Source organism: Salmo salar, chromosome ssa09 (assembly GCF_905237065.1).
Source record: "Salmo salar chromosome ssa09, Ssal_v3.1, whole genome shotgun sequence".
NCBI lineage: Eukaryota > Metazoa > Chordata > Actinopteri > Salmoniformes > Salmonidae > Salmo > Salmo salar.
Genome location: NC_059450.1, coordinates 143466747 through 143489497, shown reverse-complemented (window position 1 = coordinate 143489497; position 22751 = coordinate 143466747). Strand labels below are relative to the sequence as shown.

The following is a 22751-nucleotide window of genomic DNA, read 5'->3' as shown; positions in this document are numbered from 1 at the left end:
CAGCAGTACTATTCTACCTGACTGCAACAGCAGTAATATTCTACCTGACTGCAACAGCAGTAATATTCTACCCGACTGCAACAGCAGTAATATTCTACCTGACTGCAACAGCAGTAATATTCTACCTGACTGCAACAGCAGTACCATGCTACCTGACTGCAACAGCAGTACCATGCTACCTGACTGCAACAGCAGTAATATGCTACCTGACTGCAACAGCAGTAATATTCTACCCGACTGCAACAGCTGTAATATTCTACCTGACTGCAACAGCAGTAATATTCTACCTGACTGCAACAGCAGTAATATTCTACCTGACTGCAACAGCAGTAATATTCTACCTGACTGCAACAGCAGTACCATGCTACCTGACTGCAACAGCAGTAATATGCTACCTGACTGCAACAGCAGTAATATGCTACCTGACTGCAACAGCAGTATAATTCTACCTGACTGCAACAGCAGTAATATTCTACCTGACTGCAACAGCAGTAATATGCTACCTGACTGCAACAGCAGTACCATGCTACCTGACTGCAACAGCAGTACCATGCTACCTGACTGCAACAGCAGTACCATGCTACCTGACTGCAACAGTAGTACCATGCTACCTGACTGCAACAGCAGTACCATGCTACCTGACTGCAACAGCAGTAATATGCTACCTGACTGCAACAGCAGTAATATTCTACCTGACTGCAACAGCAGTACTATGCCAACTGACTGCAACAGCAGTACCATGCTACCTGACTGCAACAGCATTACCATGGTACCTGACTGCAACAGCAGTACCATGCTACCTGACTGCAACAGCAGTAATATTCTACCTGACTGCAACAGCAGTAATATTCTACCTGACTGCAACAGCAGTACCATGCTACCTGCCTGCAAAAGCAGTACCATGCTACCTGACAGCAACAGCAGTAATATGCTACCTGACTGCAACAGCAGTAATATGCCACCTGACTGCAACAGCAGTACTATGCCACCTGACTGCAACAGCAGTAATATTCTACCTGACTGCAACAGCAGTAATATTCTACCTGACTGCAACAGCAGTAATATTCTACCCGACTGCAACAGCAGTAATATTCTACCTGACTGCAACAGCAGTAATATTCTACCTGACTGCAACAGCAGTAATATTCTACCTTTCTGCAACAGCAGTACCATTCTACCTGACTGCAACAGCAGTAATATTCTACCCGACTTCAACAGCAGTAATATTCTACCTGACTGCAACAGCAGTAATATGCTACCTGACTGCAACAGCAGTAATATTCTACCTGACTGCAACAGCAGTACTATTCTACCTGACTGCAACAGCAGTAATATTCTACCTGACTGCAACAGCAGTACCATGCTACCTGACTGCAACAGCAGGACCATGCTACCTGACTGCAACAGCAGTAATATGCTACCTGACTGCAACAGCAGTAATATTCTACATGACTGCAACAGCAGTACTTTGCCACCTGACTGCAACAGCAGTACTATGCCACCTGACTGCAACAGCAGTAATATGCTACCTGACTGCAACAGCAGTAATATGCTACCTGACTGCAACAGCAGTACAATGCTACCTGACTGCAACAGCAGTACTATGCTACCTGACTGCAACAGCAGTAATATTCTACCTGACTGCAACAGCAATACCATGCTACCTGACTGCAACAGCAGTACTATGCTACCTGACTGCAACAGCAGTACTATGCTACCTGACTGCAACAGCAGTACATTGCTACCTGACTGCAACAGCAGTACTATGCTACCTGACTGCAACAGCAGTAATATTCTACCTGACTGCAACAGCAGTACTATTCTACCTGACTGCAACAGCAGTACTATTCTACCTGACTGCAACAGCAGTAATATTCTACCTGACTGCAACAGCAGTAATATTCTACCTGACTGCAACAGCAGTAATATTCTACCTTTCTGCAACAGCAGTACCATTCTACCTGACTGCAACAGCAGTAATATTCTACCTGACTTCAACAGCAGTAATATTCTACCTGACTGCAACAGCAGTAATATGCTACCTGACTGCAACAGCAGTAATATTCTACCTGACTGCAACAGCAGTACTATTCTACCTGACTGCAACAGCAGTAATATTCTACCTGACTGCAACAGCAGTACCATGCTACCTGACTGCAACAGCAGTACTATGCTACCTGACTGCAACAGCAGTACTATGCTACCTGACTGCAACAGCAGTACATTGCTACCTGACTGCAACAGCAGTACTATGCTACCTGACTGCAACAGCAGTAATATTCTACCTGACTGCAACAGCAGTACTATTCTACCTGACTGCAACAGCAGTACTATTCTACCTGACTGCAACAGCAGTAATATTCTACCTGACTGCAACAGCAGTAATATTCTACCTGACTGCAACAGCAGTAATATTCTACCTTTCTGCAACAGCAGTACCATTCTACCTGACTGCAACAGCAGTAATATTCTACCTGACTTCAACAGCACTAATATTCTACCTGACTGCAACAGCAGTAATATGCTACCTGACTGCAACAGCAGTAATATTCTACCTGACTGCAACAGCAGTACTATTCTACCCGACTGCAACAGCAGTAATATTCTACCTGACTGCAACAGCAGTACCATGCTACCTGACTGCAACAGCAGGACCATGCTACCTGACTGCAACAGCAGTAATATGCTACCTGACTGCAACAGCAGTAATATTCTACATGACTGCAACAGCAGTACTTTGCCACCTGACTGCAACAGCAGTACTATGCCACCTGACTGCAACAGCAGTAATATGCTACCCGACTGCAACAGCAGTAATATGCTACCTGACTGCAACAGCAGTACAATGCTACCTGACTGCAACAGCAGTACTATGCTACCTGACTGCAACAGCGGTAATATTCTACCTGACTGCAACAGCAATACCATGCTACCTGACTGCAACAGCAGTACTATGCTACCTGACTGCAACAGCAGTACTATGCTACCTGACTGCAACAGCAGTACATTGCTACCTGACTGCAACAGCAGTACTATGCTACCTGACTGCAACAGCAGTAATATTCTACCTGACTGCAACAGCAGTACTATTCTACCTGACTGCAACAGCAGTACTATTCTACCTGACTGCAACAGCAGTAATATTCTACCTGACTGCAACAGCAGTAATATTCTACCTGACTGCAACAGCAGTAATATTCTACCTGACTGCAACAGCAGTAATATTCTACCTGACTGCAACAGCAGTAATATTCTACCTGACTGCAACAGCAGTACCATGCTACCTGACTGCAACAGCAGTACCATGCTACCTGACTGCAACAGCAGTAATATGCTACCTGACTGCAACAGCAGTAATATTCTACCTGACTGCAACAGCAGTAATATTCTACCTGACTGCAACAGCAGTAATATTCTACCTGACTGCAACAGCAGTAATATTCTACCTGACTGCAACAGCAGTAATATTCTACCTGACTGCAACAGCAGTACCATGCTACCTGACTGCAACAGCAGTAATATGCTACCTGACTGCAACAGCAGTAATATGCTACCTGACTGCAACAGCAGTAATATTCTACCTGACTGCAACAGCAGTAATATTCTACCTGACTGCAACAGCAGTAATATGCTACCTGACTGCAACAGCAGTACCATGCTACCTGACTGCAACAGCAGTACCATGCTACCTGACTGCAACAGCAGTACCATGCTACCTGACTGCAACAGTAGTACCATGCTACCTGACTGCAACAGCAGTACCATGCTACCTGACTGCAACAGCAGTAATATGCTACCTGACTGCAACAGCAGTAATATTCTACCTGACTGCAACAGCAGTACTATGCCAACTGACTGCAACAGCAGTACCATGCTACCTGACTGCAACAGCATTACCATGGTACCTGACTGCAACAGCAGTACCATGCTACCTGACCGCAACAGCAGTAATATTCTACCTGACTGCAACAGCAGTAATATTCTACCTGACTGCAACAGCAGTACCATGCTACCTGACTGCAAAAGCAGTACCATGCTACCTGACAGCAACAGCAGTAATATGCTACCTGACTGCAACAGCAGTACCATGCTACCTGACTGCAACAGCAGTACCATGCTACCTGACTGCAACAGCAGTACCATGCTACCTGACTGCAACAGTAGTACCATGCTACCTGACTGCAACAGCAGTACCATGCTACCTGACTGCAACAGCAGTAATATGCTACCTGACTGCAACAGCAGTAATATTCTACCTGACTGCAACAGCAGTACTATGCCAACTGACTGCAACAGCAGTACCATGCTACCTGACTGCAACAGCATTACCATGGTACCTGACTGCAACAGCAGTACCATGCTACCTGACTGCAACAGCAGTAATATACTACCTGACTGCAACAGCAGCAATATTCTACCTGACTGCAACAGCAGTACCATGCTACCTGACTGCAAAAGCAGTACCATGCTACCTGACAGCAACAGCAGTAATATGCTACCTGACTGCAACAGCAGTACTATGCCACCTGACTGCAACAGCAGTACTATGCTACCTGACTGCAACAGCAGTAATATGCCACCTGACTGCAACAGCAGTACTATGCTACCTGACTGCAACAGCAGTAATATGCTACCTGACTGCAACAGCAGTAATATTCTACCCGACTGCAACAGCAGTAATATGCCACCTGACTGCAACAGCAGTAATATTCTACCTGACTGCAACAGCAGTAATATTCTACCTGACTGCAACAGCAGTAATATTCTACCTGACTGCAACAGCAGTAATATTCTACCTGACTGCAACAGCAGTAATATTCTACCTGACTGCAACAGCAGTAATATTCTACCTTTCTGCAACAGCAGTACCATTCTACCTGACTGCAACAGCAGTAATATTCTACCCGACTTCAACAGCAGTAATATTCTACCTGACTGCAACAGCAGTAATATGCTACCTGACTGCAACAGCAGTAATATTCTACCTGACTGCAACAGCAGTACTATTCTACCTGACTGCAACAGCAGTAATATTCTACCTGACTGCAACAGCAGTACCATGCTACCTGACTGCAACAGCAGGACCATGCTACCTTACTGCAACAGTAGTAATATGCTACCTGACTGCAACAGCAGTAATATTCTACATGACTGCAACAGCAGTACTTTGCCACCTGACTGCAACAGCAGTACTATGCCACCTGACTGCAACAGCAGTAATATGCTACCTGACTGCAACAGCAGTAATATCCTACCTGACTGCAACAGCAGTACAATGCTACCTGACTGCAACAGCAGTACTATGCTACCTGACTGCAACAGCAGTAATATTCTACCTGACTGCAACAGCAATACCATGCTACCTGACTGCAACAGCAGTACTATGCTACCTGACTGCAACAGCAGTACTATGCTACCTGACTGCAACAGCAGTACAATGCTACCTGACTGCAACAGCAGTACTATGCTACCTGACTGCAACAGCAGTAATATTCTACCTGACTGCAACAGCAGTACTATTCTACCTGACTGCAACAGCAGTACTATTCTACCTGACTGCAACAGCAGTAATATTCTACCTGACTGCAACAGCAGTAATATTCTACCCGACTGCAACAGCAGTAATATTCTACCTGACTGCAACAGCAGTAATATTCTACCTGACTGCAACAGCAGTAACATGCTACCTGACTGCAACAGCAGTACCATGCTACCTGACTGCAACAGCAGTAATATGCTACCTGACTGCAACAGCAGTAATATGCTACCTGACTGCAACAGCAGTAATATTCTACCTGACTGCAACAGCAGTAATATTCTACCCGACTGCAACAGCAGTAATATTCTACCTGACTGCAACAGCAGTAATATTCTACCTGACTGCAACAGCAGTACCATGCTACCTGACTGCAACAGCAGTAATATGCTACCCGACTGCAACAGCAGTAATATTCTACCTGACTGCAACAGCAGTAATATTCTACCTGACTGCAACAGCAGTAATATGCTACCCGACTGCAACAGCAGTACCATGCTACCTGACTGCAACAGCAGTACCATGCTACCTGACTGCAACAGCAGTACCATGCTACCTGACTGCAACAGTAGTACCATGCTACCTGACTGCAACACCAGTACCATGCTACCTGACTGCAACAGCAGTAATATGCTACCTGACTGCAACAGCAGTAATATTCTACCTGACTGCAACAGCAGTACTATGCCAACTGACTGCAACAGCAGTACCATGCTACCTGACTGCAACAGCATTACCATGGTACCTGACTGCAACAGCAGTACCATGCTACCTGACTGCAACAGCAGTAATATTCTACCTGACTGCAACAGCAGTAATATTCTACCTGACTGCAACAGCAGTACCATGCTACCTGACTGCAAAAGCAGTACCATGCTACCTGACAGCAACAGCAGTAATATGCTACCTGACTGCAACAGCAGTACTATGCCACCTGACTGCAACAGCAGTACTATGCTACCCGACTGCAACAGCAGTACTATGCTACCTGACTGCAACAGCAGTACTATGCCACCTGACTGCAAAAGCAGTAATATTCTACCTGACTGCAACAGCAGTAATATTCTACCTGACTGCAACAGCAGTAATATACTACCTGACTGCAACAGCAGTAATATTCTACCTGACAGCAACAGCAGTAATATGCTACCTGACTGCAACAGCAGTAATATGCCACCTGACTGCAACAGCAGTACTATGCCACCTGACTGCAACAGCAGTAATATTCTACCTGACTGCAACAGCAGTAATATTCTACCTGACTGCAACAGCAGTAATATTCTACCTGACTGCAACAGCAGTAATATTCTACCTGACTGCAACAGCAGTAATATTCTACCTGACTGCAACAGCAGTAATATTCTACCTTTCTGCAACAGCAGTACCATTCTACCTGACTGCAACAGCAGTAATATTCTACCTGACTTCAACAGCAGTAATATTCTACCTGACTGCAACAGCAGTAATATGCTACCTGACTGCAACAGCAGTAATATTCTACCTGACTGCAACAGCAGTACTATTCTACCTGACTGCAACAGCAGTAATATTCTACCTGACTGCAACAGCAGTACCATGCTACCTGACTGCAACAGCAGGACCATGCTACCTGACTGCAACAGCAGTAATATGCTACCTGACTGCAACAGCAGTAATATTCTACATGACTGCAACAGCAGTACTTTGCCACCTGACTGCAACAGCAGTACTATGCCACCTGACTGCAACAGCAGTAATATGCTACCTGACTGCAACAGCAGTAATATGCTACCTGACTGCAACAGCAGTACAATGCTACCTGACTGCAACAGCAGTACTATGCTACCTGACTGCAACAGCAGTAATATTCTACCTGACTGCAACAGCAATACCATGCTACCTGACTGCAACAGCAGTACTATGCTACCTGACTGCAACAGCAGTACTATGCTACCTGACTGCAACAGCAGTACATTGCTACCTGACTGCAACAGCAGTACTATGCTACCTGACTGCAACAGCAGTAATATTCTACCTGACTGCAACAGCAGTACTATTCTACCTGACTGCAACAGCAGTACTATTCTACCTGACTGCAACAGCAGTAATATTCTACCTGACTGCAACAGCAGTAATATTCTACCTGACTGCAACAGCAGTAATATTCTACCTTTCTGCAACAGCAGTACCATTCTACCTGACTGCAACAGCAGTAATATTCTACCTGACTTCAACAGCAGTAATATTCTACCTGACTGCAACAGCAGTAATATGCTACCCGACTGCAACAGCAGTAATATTCTACCTGACTGCAACAGCAGTACTATTCTACCTGACTGCAACAGCAGTAATATTCTACCCGACTGCAACAGCAGTACCATGCTACCTGACTGCAACAGCAGTACTATGCTACCTGACTGCAACAGCAGTACTATGCTACCTGACTGCAACAGCAGTACATTGCTACCTGACTGCAACAGCAGTACTATGCTACCTGACTGCAACAGCAGTAATATTCTACCTGACTGCAACAGCAGTACTATTCTACCTGACTGCAACAGCAGTACTATTCTACCTGACTGCAACAGCAGTAATATTCTACCTGACTGCAACAGCAGTAATATTCTACCTGACTGCAACAGCAGTAATATTCTACCTTTCTGCAACAGCAGTACCATTCTACCTGACTGCAACAGCAGTAATATTCTACCTGACTTCAACAGCACTAATATTCTACCTGACTGCAACAGCAGTAATATGCTACCTGACTGCAACAGCAGTAATATTCTACCTGACTGCAACAGCAGTACTATTCTACCTGACTGCAACAGCAGTAATATTCTACCTGACTGCAACAGCAGTACCATGCTACCTGACTGCAACAGCAGGACCATGCTACCTGACTGCAACAGCAGTAATATGCTACCTGACTGCAACAGCAGTAATATTCTACATGACTGCAACAGCAGTACTTTGCCACCTGACTGCAACAGCAGTACTATGCCACCTGACTGCAACAGCAGTAATATGCTACCTGACTGCAACAGCAGTAATATGCTACCTGACTGCAACAGCAGTACAATGCTACCTGACTGCAACAGCAGTACTATGCTACCTGACTGCAACAGCGGTAATATTCTACCTGACTGCAACAGCAATACCATGCTACCTGACTGCAACAGCAGTACTATGCTACCTGACTGCAACAGCAGTACTATGCTACCTGACTGCAACAGCAGTACATTGCTACCTGACTGCAACAGCAGTACTATGCTACCTGACTGCAACAGCAGTAATATTCTACCTGACTGCAACAGCAGTACTATTCTACCTGACTGCAACAGCAGTACTATTCTACCTGACTGCAACAGCAGTAATATTCTACCTGACTGCAACAGCAGTAATATTCTACCTGACTGCAACAGCAGTAATATTCTACCTGACTGCAACAGCAGTAATATTCTACCTGACTGCAACAGCAGTAATATTCTACCTGACTGCAACAGCAGTACCATGCTACCTGACTGCAACAGCAGTACCATGCTACCTGACTGCAACAGCAGTAATATGCTACCTGACTGCAACAGCAGTAATATTCTACCTGACTGCAACAGCAGTAATATTCTACCTGACTGCAACAGCAGTAATATTCTACCTGACTGCAACAGCAGTAATATTCTACCTGACTGCAACAGCAGTAATATTCTACCTGACTGCAACAGCAGTACCATGCTACCTGACTGCAACAGCAGTAATATGCTACCTGACTGCAACAGCAGTAATATGCTACCTGACTGCAACAGCAGTAATATTCTACCTGACTGCAACAGCAGTAATATTCTACCTGACTGCAACAGCAGTAATATGCTACCTGACTGCAACAGCAGTACCATGCTACCTGACTGCAACAGCAGTACCATGCTACCTGACTGCAACAGCAGTACCATGCTACCTGACTGCAACAGTAGTACCATGCTACCTGACTGCAACAGCAGTACCATGCTACCTGACTGCAACAGCAGTAATATGCTACCTGACTGCAACAGCAGTAATATTCTACCTGACTGCAACAGCAGTACTATGCCAACTGACTGCAACAGCAGTACCATGCTACCTGACTGCAACAGCATTACCATGGTACCTGACTGCAACAGCAGTACCATGCTACCTGACTGCAACAGCAGTAATATTCTACCTGACTGCAACAGCAGTAATATTCTACCTGACTGCAACAGCAGTACCATGCTACCTGACTGCAAAAGCAGTACCATGCTACCTGACAGCAACAGCAGTAATATGCTACCTGACTGCAACAGCAGTACCATGCTACCTGACTGCAACAGCAGTACCATGCTACCTGACTGCAACAGCAGTACCATGCTACCTGACTGCAACAGTAGTACCATGCTACCTGACTGCAACAGCAGTACCATGCTACCTGACTGCAACAGCAGTAATATGCTACCTGACTGCAACAGCAGTAATATTCTACCTGACTGCAACAGCAGTACTATGCCAACTGACTGCAACAGCAGTACCATGCTACCTGACTGCAACAGCATTACCACGGTACCTGACTGCAACAGCAGTACCATGCTACCTGACTGCAACAGCAGTAATATACTACCTGACTGCAACAGCAGCAATATTCTACCTGACTGCAACAGCAGTACCATGCTACCTGACTGCAAAAGCAGTACCATGCTACCTGACAGCAACAGCAGTAATATGCTACCTGACTGCAACAGCAGTACTATGCCACCTGACTGCAACAGCAGTACTATGCTACCTGACTGCAACAGCAGTAATATGCCACCTGACTGCAACAGCAGTACTATGCTACCTGACTGCAACAGCAGTAATATGCTACCTGACTGCAACAGCAGTAATATTCTACCTGACTGCAACAGCAGTAATATGCCACCTGACTGCAACAGCAGTAATATTCTACCTGACTGCAACAGCAGTAATATTCTACCTGACTGCAACAGCAGTAATATTCTACCTGACTGCAACAGCAGTAATATTCTACCTGACTGCAACAGCAGTAATATTCTACCTGACTGCAACAGCAGTAATATTCTACCTTTCTGCAACAGCAGTACCATTCTACCTGACTGCAACAGCAGTAATATTCTACCTGACTTCAACAGCAGTAATATTCTACCCGACTGCAACAGCAGTAATATGCTACCTGACTGCAACAGCAGTAATATTCTACCTGACTGCAACAGCAGTACTATTCTACCTGACTGCAACAGCGGTAATATTCTACCTGACTGCAACAGCAGTACCATGCTACCTGACTGCAACAGCAGGACCATGCTACCTTACTGCAACAGTAGTAATATGCTACCTGACTGCAACAGCAGTAATATTCTACATGACTGCAACAGCAGTACTTTTGCCACCTGACTGCAACAGCAGTACTATGCCACCTGACTGCAACAGCAGTAATATGCTACCTGACTGCAACAGCAGTAATATCCTACCTGACTGCAACAGCAGTACAATGCTACCTGACTGCAACAGCAGTACTATGCTACCTGACTGCAACAGCAGTAATATTCTACCTGACTGCAACAGCAATACCATGCTACCTGACTGCAACAGCAGTACTATGCTACCTGACTGCAACAGCAGTACTATGCTACCTGACTGCAACAGCAGTACAATGCTACCTGACTGCAACAGCAGTACTATGCTACCTGACTGCAACAGCAGTAATATTCTACCTGACTGCAACAGCAGTACTATTCTACCTGACTGCAACAGCAGTACTATTCTACCTGACTGCAACAGCAGTAATATTCTACCTGACTGCAACAGCAGTAATATTCTACCTGACTGCAACAGCAGTAATATTCTACCTGACTGCAACAGCAGTAATATTCTACCTGACTGCAACAGCAGTAATATTCTACCTGACTGCAACAGCAGTACCATGCTACCTGACTGCAACAGCAGTACCATGCTACCTGACTGCAACAGCAGTAATATGCTACCTGACTGCAACAGCAGTAATATTCTACCTGACTGCAACAGCAGTAATATTCTACCCGACTGCAACAGCAGTAATATTCTACCTGACTGCAACAGCAGTAATATTCTACCTGACTGCAACAGCAGTAATATTCTACCTGACTGCAACAGCAGTACCATGCTACCTGACTGCAACAGCAGTAATATGCTACCTGACTGCAACAGCAGTAATATGCTACCTGACTGCAACAGCAGTAATATTCTACCTGACTGCAACAGCAGTAATATTCTACCTGACTGCAACAGCAGTAATATGCTACCTGACTGCAACAGCAGTACCATGCTACCTGACTGCAACAGCAGTACCATGCTACCTGACTGCAACAGCAGTACCATGCTACCTGACTGCAACAGTAGTACCATGCTACCTGACTGCAACACCAGTACCATGCTACCTGACTGCAACAGCAGTAATATGCTACCTGACTGCAACAGCAGTAATATTCTACCTGACTGCAACAGCAGTACTATGCCAACTGACTGCAACAGCAGTACCATGCTACCTGACTGCAACAGCATTACCATGGTACCTGACTGCAACAGCAGTACCATGCTACCTGACTGCAACAGCAGTAATATTCTACCTGACTGCAACAGCAGTAATATTCTACCTGACTGCAACAGCAGTACCATGCTACCTGACTGCAAAAGCAGTACCATGCTACCTGACAGCAACAGCAGTAATATGCTACCTGACTGCAACAGCAGTACTATGCCACCTGACTGCAACAGCAGTACTATGCTACCTGACTGCAACAGCAGTAATATGCCACCTGACTGCAACAGCAGTACTATGCCACCTGACTGCAAAAGCAGTAATATTCTACCTGACTGCAACAGCAGTAATATTCTACCTGACTGCAACAGCAGTAATATACTACCTGACTGCAACAGCAGTAATATTCTACCTGACAGCAACAGCAGTAATATGCTACCTGACTGCAACAGCAGTAATATGCCACCTGACTGCAACAGCAGTACTATGCCACCTGACTGCAACAGCAGTAATATTCTACCTGACTGCAACAGCAGTAATATTCTACCTGACTGCAACAGCAGTAATATTCTACCTGACTGCAACAGCAGTAATATTCTACCTGACTGCAACAGCAGTAATATTCTACCTGACTGCAACAGCAGTAATATTCTACCTTTCTGCAACAGCAGTACCATTCTACCTGACTGCAACAGCAGTAATATTCTACCTGACTTCAACAGCAGTAATATTCTACCTGACTGCAACAGCAGTAATATGCTACCTGACTGCAACAGCAGTAATATTCTACCTGACTGCAACAGCAGTACTATTCTACCTGACTGCAACAGCAGTAATATTCTACCTGACTGCAACAGCAGTACCATGCTACCTGACTGCAACAGCAGGACCATGCTACCTGACTGCAACAGCAGTAATATGCTACCTGACTGCAACAGCAGTAATATTCTACATGACTGCAACAGCAGTACTTTTGCCACCTGACTGCAACAGCAGTACTATGCCACCTGACTGCAACAGCAGTAATATGCTACCTGACTGCAACAGCAGTAATATGCTACCTGACTGCAACAGCAGTACAATGCTACCTGACTGCAACAGCAGTACTATGCTACCTGACTGCAACAGCAGTAATATTCTACCTGACTGCAACAGCAATACCATGCTACCTGACTGCAACAGCAGTACTATGCTACCTGACTGCAACAGCAGTACTATGCTACCTGACTGCAACAGCAGTACATTGCTACCTGACTGCAACAGCAGTACTATGCTACCTGACTGCAACAGCAGTAATATTCTACCTGACTGCAACAGCAGTACTATTCTACCTGACTGCAACAGCAGTACTATTCTACCTGACTGCAACAGCAGTAATATTCTACCTGACTGCAACAGCAGTAATATTCTACCTGACTGCAACAGCAGTAATATTCTACCTTTCTGCAACAGCAGTACCATTCTACCTGACTGCAACAGCAGTAATATTCTACCTGACTTCAACAGCAGTAATATTCTACCTGACTGCAACAGCAGTAATATGCTACCTGACTGCAACAGCAGTAATATTCTACCTGACTGCAACAGCAGTACTATTCTACCTGACTGCAACAGCAGTAATATTCTACCTGACTGCAACAGCAGTACCATGCTACCTGACTGCAACAGCAGTACTATGCTACCTGACTGCAACAGCAGTACTATGCTACCTGACTGCAACAGCAGTACATTGCTACCTGACTGCAACAGCAGTACTATGCTACCTGACTGCAACAGCAGTAATATTCTACCTGACTGCAACAGCAGTACTATTCTACCTGACTGCAACAGCAGTACTATTCTACCTGACTGCAACAGCAGTAATATTCTACCTGACTGCAACAGCAGTAATATTCTACCTGACTGCAACAGCAGTAATATTCTACCTTTCTGCAACAGCAGTACCATTCTACCTGACTGCAACAGCAGTAATATTCTACCTGACTTCAACAGCAGTAATATTCTACCCGACTGCAACAGCAGTAATATGCTACCTGACTGCAACAGCAGTAATATTCTACCTGACTGCAACAGCAGTACTATTCTACCTGACTGCAACAGCAGTAATATTCTACCTGACTGCAACAGCAGTACCATGCTACCTGACTGCAACAGCAGGACCATGCTACCTGACTGCAACAGCAGTAATATGCTACCTGACTGCAACAGCAGTAATATTCTACATGACTGCAACAGCAGTACTTTGCCACCTGACTGCAACAGCAGTACTATGCCACCTGACTGCAACAGCAGTAATATGCTACCTGACTGCAACAGCAGTAATATGCTACCTGACTGCAACAGCAGTACAATGCTACCTGACTGCAACAGCAGTACTATGCTACCTGACTGCAACAGCGGTAATATTCTACCTGACTGCAACAGCAATACCATGCTACCTGACTGCAACAGCAGTACTATGCTACCTGACTGCAACAGCAGTACTATGCTACCTGACTGCAACAGCAGTACATTGCTACCTGACTGCAACAGCAGTACTATGCTACCTGACTGCAACAGCAGTAATATTCTACCTGACTGCAACAGCAGTACTATTCTACCTGACTGCAACAGCAGTACTATTCTACCTGACTGCAACAGCAGTAATATTCTACCTGACTGCAACAGCAGTAATATTCTACCTGACTGCAACAGCAGTAATATTCTACCTGACTGCAACAGCAGTAATATTCTACCTGACTGCAACAGCAGTAATATTCTACCTGACTGCAACAGCAGTACCATGCTACCTGACTGCAACAGCAGTACCATGCTACCTGACTGCAACAGCAGTAATATGCTACCTGACTGCAACAGCAGTAATATTCTACCTGACTGCAACAGCAGTAATATTCTACCTGACTGCAACAGCAGTAATATTCTACCTGACTGCAACAGCAGTAATATTCTACCTGACTGCAACAGCAGTAATATTCTACCTGACTGCAACAGCAGTACCATGCTACCTGACTGCAACAGCAGTAATATGCTACCTGACTGCAACAGCAGTAATATGCTACCTGACTGCAACAGCAGTAATATTCTACCTGACTGCAACAGCAGTAATATTCTACCTGACTGCAACAGCAGTAATATGCTACCTGACTGCAACAGCAGTACCATGCTACCTGACTGCAACAGCAGTACCATGCTACCTGACTGCAACAGCAGTACCATGCTACCTGACTGCAACAGTAGTACCATGCTACCTGACTGCAACAGCAGTACCATGCTACCTGACTGCAACAGCAGTAATATGCTACCTGACTGCAACAGCAGTAATATTCTACCTGACTGCAACAGCAGTACTATGCCAACTGACTGCAACAGCAGTACCATGCTACCTGACTGCAACAGCATTACCATGGTACCTGACTGCAACAGCAGTACCATGCTACCTGACTGCAACAGCAGTAATATTCTACCTGACTGCAACAGCAGTAATATTCTACCTGACTGCAACAGCAGTACCATGCTACCTGACTGCAAAAGCAGTACCATGCTACCTGACAGCAACAGCAGTAATATGCTACCTGACTGCAACAGCAGTACCATGCTACCTGACTGCAACAGCAGTACCATGCTACCTGACTGCAACAGCAGTACCATGCTACCTGACTGCAACAGTAGTACCATGCTACCTGACTGCAACAGCAGTACCATGCTACCTGACTGCAACAGCAGTAATATGCTACCTGACTGCAACAGCAGTAATATTCTACCTGACTGCAACAGCAGTACTATGCCAACTGACTGCAACAGCAGTACCATGCTACCTGACTGCAACAGCATTACCATGGTACCTGACTGCAACAGCAGTACCATGCTACCTGACTGCAACAGCAGTAATATACTACCTGACTGCAACAGCAGCAATATTCTACCTGACTGCAACAGCAGTACCATGCTACCTGACTGCAAAAGCAGTACCATGCTACCTGACAGCAACAGCAGTAATATGCTACCTGACTGCAACAGCAGTACTATGCCACCTGACTGCAACAGCAGTACTATGCTACCTGACTGCAACAGCAGTAATATGCCACCTGACTGCAACAGCAGTACTATGCTACCTGACTGCAACAGCAGTAATATGCTACCTGACTGCAACAGCAGTAATATTCTACCTGACTGCAACAGCAGTAATATGCCACCTGACTGCAACAGCAGTAATATTCTACCTGACTGCAACAGCAGTAATATTCTACCTGACTGCAACAGCAGTAATATTCTACCTGACTGCAACAGCAGTAATATTCTACCTGACTGCAACAGCAGTAATATTCTACCTGACTGCAACAGCAGTAATATTCTACCTTTCTGCAACAGCAGTACCATTCTACCTGACTGCAACAGCAGTAATATTCTACCTGACTTCAACAGCAGTAATATTCTACCTGACTGCAACAGCAGTAATATGCTACCTGACTGCAACAGCAGTAATATTCTACCTGACTGCAACAGCAGTACTATTCTACCTGACTGCAACAGCAGTAATATTCTACCTGACTGCAACAGCAGTACCATGCTACCTGACTGCAACAGCAGGACCATGCTACCTTACTGCAACAGTAGTAATATGCTACCTGACTGCAACAGCAGTAATATTCTACATGACTGCAACAGCAGTACTTTGCCACCTGACTGCAACAGCAGTACTATGCCACCTGACTGCAACAGCAGTAATATGCTACCTGACTGCAACAGCAGTAATATGCTACCTGACTGCAACAGCAGTACAATGCTACCTGACTGCAACAGCAGTACTATGCTACCTGACTGCAACAGCAGTAATATTCTACCTGACTGCAACAGCAATACCATGCTACCTGACTGCAACAGCAGTACTATGCTACCTGACTGCAACAGCAGTACTATGCTACCTGACTGCAACAGCAGTACAATGCTACCTGACTGCAACAGCAGTACTATGCTACCTGACTGCAACAGCAGTAATATTCTACCTGACTGCAACAGCAGTACTATTCTACCTGACTGCAACAGCAGTACTATTCTACCTGACTGCAACAGCAGTAATATTCTACCTGACTGCAACAGCAGTAATATTCTACCTGACTGCAACAGCAGTAATATTCTACCTGACTGCAACAGCAGTAATATTCTACCTGACTGCAACAGCAGTAATATTCTACCTGACTGCAACAGCAGTACCATGCTACCTGACTGCAACAGCAGTACCATGCTACCTGACTGCAACAGCAGTAATATGCTACCTGACTGCAACAGCAGTAATATTCTACCTGACTGCAACAGCAGTAATATTCTACCTGACTGCAACAGCAGTAATATTCTACCTGACTGCAACAGCAGTAATATTCTACCTGACTGCAACAGCAGTAATATTCTACCTGACTGCAACAGCAGTACCATGCTACCTGACTGCAACAGCAGTAATATGCTACCTGACTGCAACAGCAGTAATATGCTACCTGACTGCAACAGCAGTAATATTCTACCTGACTGCAACAGCAGTAATATTCTACCTGACTGCAACAGCAGTAATATGCTACCTGACTGCAACAGCAGTACCATGCTACCTGACTGCAACAGCAGTACCATGCTACCTGACTGCAACAGCAGTACCATGCTACCTGACTGCAACAGTAGTACCATGCTACCTGACTGCAACACCAGTACCATGCTACCTGACTGCAACAGCAGTAATATGCTACCTGACTGCAACAGCAGTAATATTCTACCTGACTGCAACAGCAGTACTATGCCAACTGACTGCAACAGCAGTACCATGCTACCTGACTGCAACAGCATTACCATGGTACCTGACTGCAACAGCAGTACCATGCTACCTGACTGCAACAGCAGTAATATTCTACCTGACTGCAACAGCAGTAATATTCTACCTGACTGCAACAGCAGTACCATGCTACCTGACTGCAAAAGCAGTACCATGCTACCTGACAGCAACAGCAGTAATATGCTACCTGACTGCAACAGCAGTACTATGCCACCTGACTGCAACAGCAGTACTATGCTACCTGACTGCAACAGCAGTAATATGCCACCTGACTGCAACAGCAGTACTATGCCACCTGACTGCAAAAGCAGTAATATTCTACCTGACTGCAACAGCAGTAATATTCTACCTGACTGCAACAGCAGTAATATACTACCTGACTGCAACAGCAGTAATATTCTACCTGACTGCAACAGCAGTAATATTCTACCTGACTGCAACAGCAGTAATATTCTACCTTTCTGCAACAGCAGTACCATTCTACCTGACTGCAACAGCAGTAATATTCTACCTGACTTCAACAGCAGTAATATTCTACCTGACTGCAACAGCAGTAATATGCTACCTGACTGCAACAGCAGTAATATTCTACCTGACTGCAACAGCAGTACCATGCTACCTGACTGCAACAGCAGGACCATGCTACCTGACTGCAACAGCAGTAATATGCTACCTGACTGCAACAGCAGTAATATTCTACATGACTGCAACAGCAGTACTTTGCCACCTGACTGCAACAGCAGTACTATGCCACCTGACTGCAACAGCAGTAATATGCTACCTGACTGCAACAGCAGTAATATGCTACCTGACTGCAACAGCAGTAATATGCTACCTGACTGCAACAGCAGTAATATTCTACCTGACTGCAACAGCAGGACCATGCTACCTGACTGCAACAGCAGTAATATGCTACCTGACTGCAACAGCAGTAATATGCTACCTGACTGCAACAGCAGTAATATTCTACCTGACTGCAACAGCAGTAATATGCTACCTGACTTCAACAGCAGTAATATTCTACCTGACTGCAACAGCAGTAATATTCTACCTGACTGCAACAGCAGTACCATGCTACCTGACTGCAACAGCAGTACCATGCTACCTGACTGCAACAGCAGTAATATGCTACCTGACTGCAACAGCAGTAATATTCTACCTGACTGCAACAGCAGTAATATGCTACCTGACTGCAACAACAGTAATATGCTACCTGACTGCAACTGCAGTAATATGCTACCTGACTGCAACAGCAGTACCATGCTACCTGACTGCAACAGCAGTACCATGCTACCTGACTGCAACAGCAGTACCATGCTACCTGACTGCAACAGCAGTACCATGCTACCTGACTGCAACAGCAGTACCATGCTACCTGACTGCAACAGCAGTACCATGCTACCTGACTGCAACAGCAGTAATATTCTACCTGACTGCAACAGCAGTACCATCCTACCTGACTGCAACAGTAGTACCATCCTACCTGACTGCAACAGCAGTACCATGCTACCTGACTGCAACAGCAGTACCATGCTACCTGACTGCAACAGCAGTAATATGCTACCTGACTGCAACAGCAGTAATATTCTACCTGACTGCAACAGCAGTACTATGCCACCTGACTGCAACAGCAGTACTATGCTACCTGACTGCAACAGCAGTAATATTCTACCTGACTGCAACAGCAGTAATATACTACCTGACTGCAACAGCAGTAATATTCTACCTGACTGCAACAGCAGTAATATTCTAACTGACTGCAACAGCAGTACCATGCTACCTGACTGCAACAGCAGTAATATGCTACCTGACTGCAACAGCAGTAATATGCTACCTGACTGCAACAGCAGTAATATGCTACCTGACTGCAACAGCAGTAATATTCTACCTGACTGCAACAGCAGTACTATGCTACCTGACTGCAACAGCAGTAATATTCTACCTGACTGCAACAGCTGTACCATGCTACCTGACTGCAACAGCTGTACCATGCTACCTGACTGTAACAGCAGTACCATGCTACCTGACTGCAACAGCAGTACCATGCTACCTGACTGCAACAGCAGTACTATTCTACCTGACTGCAACAGCAGTAATATTCTACCTGACTGCAACAGCGGTACCATGCTACCTGACTGCAACAGCAGTACCATGCTACCTGACTGCAACAGCAGTAATATGCTACCTGACTGCAACAGCAGTAATATGCTACCTGACTGCAACAGCAGTACCATGCTACCTGACTGCAACAGCAGTAATATGCTACCTGACTGCAACAGCAGTAATATGCTACCTGACTGCAACAGCAGTAATATTCTACCTGACTGCAACAGCAGTACCATGCTACCTGACTGCAACAGCAGTACCATGCTACCTGACTGCAACAGCAGTAATATTCTACCTGACTGCAACAGCAGTACTATGCTACCTGACTGCAACAGCAGTACTATGCTACCTGACTGCAACAGCAGTACTATGCTACCTGACTGCAACAGCAGTACTATGCTACCTGACTGCAACAGCAGTACTATGCTACCTGACTGCAACAGCAGTAATATTCTACCTGACTGCAACAGCAGTAATATTCTACCTTTCTGCAACAGCAGTACCATGCTACCTGACTGCAACAGCAGTAATATTCTACCTGACTTCAACAGCAGTAATATTCTACCTGACTGCAACAGCAGTAATATGCTACCTGACTGCAACAGCAGTAATATTCTACCTGACTGCAACAGCAGTAATATTCTACCTGACTGCAACAGCAGTAATATTCTACCTGACTGCAACAGCAGTACCATGCTACCTGACTGCAACAGCAGGACCATGCTACCTGACTGCAACAGCAGTAATATGCTACCTGACTGCAACAGCAGTAATATTCTACATGACTGCAACAGCAATACTTTGCCACCTGACTGCAACAGCAGTACTATGCCACCTGACTGCAACAGCAGTAATATGCTACCTGACTGCAACAGCAGTAATATGCTACCTGACTGCAACCGCAGTAATATGCTACCTGACTGCAACAGCAGTAATATGCTACCTGACTGCAACAGCAGTAATATTCTACCTGACGTCAACAGCAGTAATATGCGACCTGACTGCAACAGCAGTACCATGCTACCTGACTGCAACAGCAATACCATGCTACCTTACTGCAACAGCAGTACCATGCTACCTGACTGCAACAGCAGTACCATGCTACCTGACTGCAACAGCAGTACCATGCTACCTGACTGCAACAGCAGTAATATTCTACCTGACTGCAACAGCAGTACCATCCTACCTGACTGCAACAGCAGTACCATGCTACCTGACTGCAACAGCAGTACCATGCTACCTGACTGCAACAGCAGTAATATGCTACCTGACTGCAACAGCAGTAATATTCTACCTGACTGCAACAGCAGTACTATGCCACCTGACTGCAACAGCAGTACCATGCTACCTGACTGCAACAGCAGTACCATGCTACCTGACTGCAACAGCAGTACCATGCTACCTGACTGCAACAGCAGTACCATGCCACCTGACTGCAACAGCAGTACTATGCTACCTGACTGCAACAGCAGTAATATGCCACCTGACTGCAACAGCAGTACTATGCTACCTGACTGCAACAGCAGTAATATTCTACCTGACTGCAACAGCAGTAATATTCTACCTGACTGCAACAGCAGTAATATTCTACCTGACTGCAACAGCAGTACCATGCTACCTGACTGCAACAGCAGTACCATGCTACCTGACTGCAACAGCAGTACCATGCTACCTGACTGCAACAGCAGTAATATGCTACCTGACTGCAACAGCAGTAATATTCTACCTGACTGCAACAGTAGGTTAATATGCTACCTGACTGCAACAGCAGTACTATGCTACCTGAATGCGACAGCAGTACTATTCTACCTGACTGCGACAGCAGTACTATACTATTCTACCTGACTGCGACAGCAGTACTATTCTACCTGACTGCGACAGCAGTACTATTCTACCTGACTGCGACAGCAGTACTATTCTACCTGACTGCGACAGCAGTAATATTCTACCTGACTGCGACAGCAGTAATATTCTACCTGACTGCGACAGCAGTACCATGCTACTTGACTTCAACAGCAGTAATATGCTACCTGATTGCAACAGCAGTAATATGCTACCTGACTGCAACAGCAGTAATATTCTACCTGACTGCAACAGCAGTAATATTCTACCTGACTGCAACAGCAGTAATATGCTACCTGACTGCAACAGCAGTAATATGCTAACTGACTGCAACAGCAGTAATATGCTACCTGACTGCAACAGCAGTAATATGCTACCTGACTGCAACAGCAGTAATATGCTACCTGACTGCAACAGCAGTAATATGCTACCTGACTGCAACAGCAGTACCATGCTACCTGACTGCAACAGCAGTAATATTCTACCTGACTGCAACAGCAGTAATATTCTACCTGACTGCAACAGCAGTAATATGCTACCTGACTGCAACAGCAGTACCATGCTACCTGACTGCAACAGCAGTAATATGCTACCTGACTGCAACAGCAGTAATATGCTACCTGACTGCAACAGCAGTACCATGCTACCTGACTGCAACAGCAGTAATATGCTACCTGACTGCAATAGCAGTACCATGCTACCTGACTGTAACAGCAGTAATATTCTACCTGACTGTAACAGCAGTAATATGCTACCTGACTGCAACAGCAGTAATATGCCCACGTCATTGATTTAGTTGAAAACTAAGTTAACATGTACCTTTTGTTCAAGAGAGTCTTTAGATGTCTTGTCATAGTGTACTCACCAGATGTAACAGTATTATACATCATATGCTGAATCATTTCGTTAAGCTTATCACTAGCTATAGTAAGGAA

General features: G+C 45.4%; 1 pseudogene; it reads left to right on the top strand.

Moving 5' to 3' along the window:
• LOC106613148 (proton-coupled amino acid transporter 4-like) overlaps positions 1-22751 on the top strand; it is a 439980-nt pseudogene that overhangs the window by 84763 nt on the left and 332466 nt on the right.